We start from the raw sequence: 3,053 nt of genomic DNA, 5'->3' as shown, positions 1-3,053 counted from the left end.
TGGATATCTCTTTAGTTTATGTGTCCATGTCTCTTATTCCACAACTTAGAAGGAAATACAATAGCATTGTTAAAAGTCTTCTTAATAGGAGGAATAATATAGCAACAATTATCGTTAGGTCTCTCTCCTTTGAGAATGCATTTTTCATCATCATTTAACACACTGTATATCCCTTTAGTAAAGTGGAAGATTTATTTATCATAATAACTTTGACCAATGCTTATTAAATTAGCCTTTAATCCCTCAACATAAAGTATGTAATCTAATATAGGAATATTAAAAGCTTCAACTAAACCATTTTCAAAGACTTTTAACTTGCTACCATCACCAAAAGTAAAAAAACCCTCACTCCAATGATCGATGCTGACAAAAATAGACTTGTCTTTGGTCATGTGTCTAAAACATCCACTGTCAAAAAACCATTGACCTGAGACTTGGGCCTTCGATGTAGTATGAATAACTAAACTTTAATTCATCTTTTGGTCTCCATTTATTCCTTATGGTGGCTACATTCACAAGAGGAGTGTTTGCTTTCTTTTTGTTTCTTCTTCTATTTGTCCTCAAACCTTGAGAATTCTTAAGCCATTGGCAACAACTTGAAAAACTTTCTGTAATTCACTCATAAGACCATCCAATTATGACCCAACAATTAGAGGTTGTGATTCATTCCTTAACTAATAGAAATGTGGTCTGATATGTTCTTGTCTACCATAATGATAATAGCTAGAAATGACTACTCTGCTAAAGCATTCACAAAACTCATGAAAATGTCTACGAAATTGTGGTTAAGGCTTTCTTTTGAGTGAGAGTGTAAAAGTTATTCTTCTTAACATTATTCTTTTTCTCAGCTTTCTATGGGGGAACCTCGTTCATAATAACTTTCTTCTATGGGATTGGCTTCTCTTGATTATAAATGTAGTCTTAGAACTAAATAAATTAGAAGTCTTATTAATGTAACCAAGTTCTCTCTTGTCATTTGATTCTTTGTCAATACTCATAATGTGATCAAGACTTATTATTTCATTTACAAGCTTTTGAATGGTTTTCTTAGTTTGCTCCGACTCTTTCTTTAGAGAACTTTCACTCAACTTTAGCTTCTTAACTAGTTTGTTTTCATCACTCATGAAAACTTCTAAAAACCTTGCTTTACCAACTAAAGACTTGTTAGAAGCTTTCACATACTTAATAATTATCATCTTGCTTGTGATCTCTATAGTCCTCTAATTCTTCTCTTTTACCAAGGTTTTCAGCTTATCATTTTCCTTCACTTTCTCTTTATGCTTCAAGGTGACCTTAGTAAGCTTCTTAATTTTCAAGCTCACCCTTAAACAAGTCATTGTATGTCTTTCGCAGACTATTTTTTCATAGTCCTCATCCTTAAAATTAAATTTAAACTAACACTTTATGAAGAATCTAATTCAGATTTTCTATGGCTAAATGAGTGGGAAGCCATAAAAGTTGTAAGTTCCATCTTTCTATCATCCTCATCACTGTCATTGGAACTATCTAAGTTTTCATCAAAATCTTTACAAGTTATGTTCTAAACCTTCCTTTTTCCTTTCCCTTTGCCAAACTTATTCTTCCTCTTTTTAGATACTCATTTACAATATGACTATGTCATTGGCATTCATAATATTGAATCTGTGCAAAACTTTTTTTTTATGAAGACTACTTCGTTCTTTTGCTCACATCATTTTTGAAATTTCTACTACTCTCTTTATCTCTATTTGAAAAGGACATTCCTTACTTGTTCTTCATGAATTTTTTAAAATTCTTCATAAAGAAATCCATCTCTTCCTCAACATATCAATCCCATAATTATCTGAACCAATATGTTGCAAGTTCTCATTGATCATCTTTAAAGCCATACTATTTTCCTTATCTAGGTGGAGAAAAGTTCATCTTATAAGTACTCAGTTATCCAACAACTCATCAAATCTCATTTCCTTAATGTCCTTGCATTCTTTTATGGTTGCCACTATGACTTTGAATCTTTCAGGAAGGGATCTTATAATCTTGCTCACTAACTTGTACTAGGTATCTTCTCTCCAAGGTTGTGGTAATAATGAACTATTTCACTAATCTTGGCATAGAAATTAAAGAATGTCTCATGATCATTTGTCCTGATGTTCTTGAATCTAATAGTCATACTTCATGTATCAACTTCAAAATATCCTATACCTCTTTGGCTACTTTATAGTTATGTACTCTCCTAAACTTATCTACTACTAGTGCATATAAAAAAAAAATGTTTAACCTTTTGGAGTTCTATCCACTAGCTATAATCTCATTATTGGTCCACTGATCCATAGGCTTAGAAACCTCGAATCCATTTGAATAAACAAATGGTGTCTTCCAATTATTAACCATAAAACATCAAACTTTCTCATTTAGGGATTTTAAAAATACTCTCATCCCAGGCTTCTAGAAACTGTAGTTTGATCCATTAAGTAAAAGAGTTCAAACCATTAAACCACCTTTCTAACTATATCAAAATTTAGATAATCCTAGAAAATCTAATCAAGGATATTAAGCCTAAGACTATGGTGATTAGGCTTTAATACCAATTGAAGATCCATAAAAGACTAGAAGGAGGGTTGAATAGGCTTTTTAGATGGCTTAGGCTTCCTTTTGATGACCAAAATATAAAGAATCTACAAGAGCCTAGGCCTGCTTAATATCATCTCCATGTCCCAAAGCTATAAACTCATAGTTTTATAAAACAACAGTTAGAGACTCAATGTTTCCATAAACAAAAAATATCAATGCAGTAAAGTAAACAATTGAGACCCAATCTTCTCACAATCAAAAAACAAAAACACTGAAAAACAAATAGATGAGCTAATACGAACCTATGTCAACGTACTCTAAACCAGTATTATATTAGCCCAGATCAAAAATTAAGTTTAAATTGTACTGGTCACCTTAATCCCTAATTAACTTATAATTAGAAACCTTGGTATATAATGAAGACGTTATAATAGGTGATGCATGTTCTATTGATAAGTCAAACTAAAACACTTTATTTCTATTAAGTGTTTTAAGTGTTCAAA

The sequence above is a fragment of the Ziziphus jujuba genome, chromosome 7 (assembly GCF_031755915.1).
Source record: "Ziziphus jujuba cultivar Dongzao chromosome 7, ASM3175591v1".
NCBI classification, from domain to species: Eukaryota; Viridiplantae; Streptophyta; class Magnoliopsida; order Rosales; family Rhamnaceae; genus Ziziphus; species Ziziphus jujuba.
Note: the sequence above shows the minus strand (reverse complement) of the source record.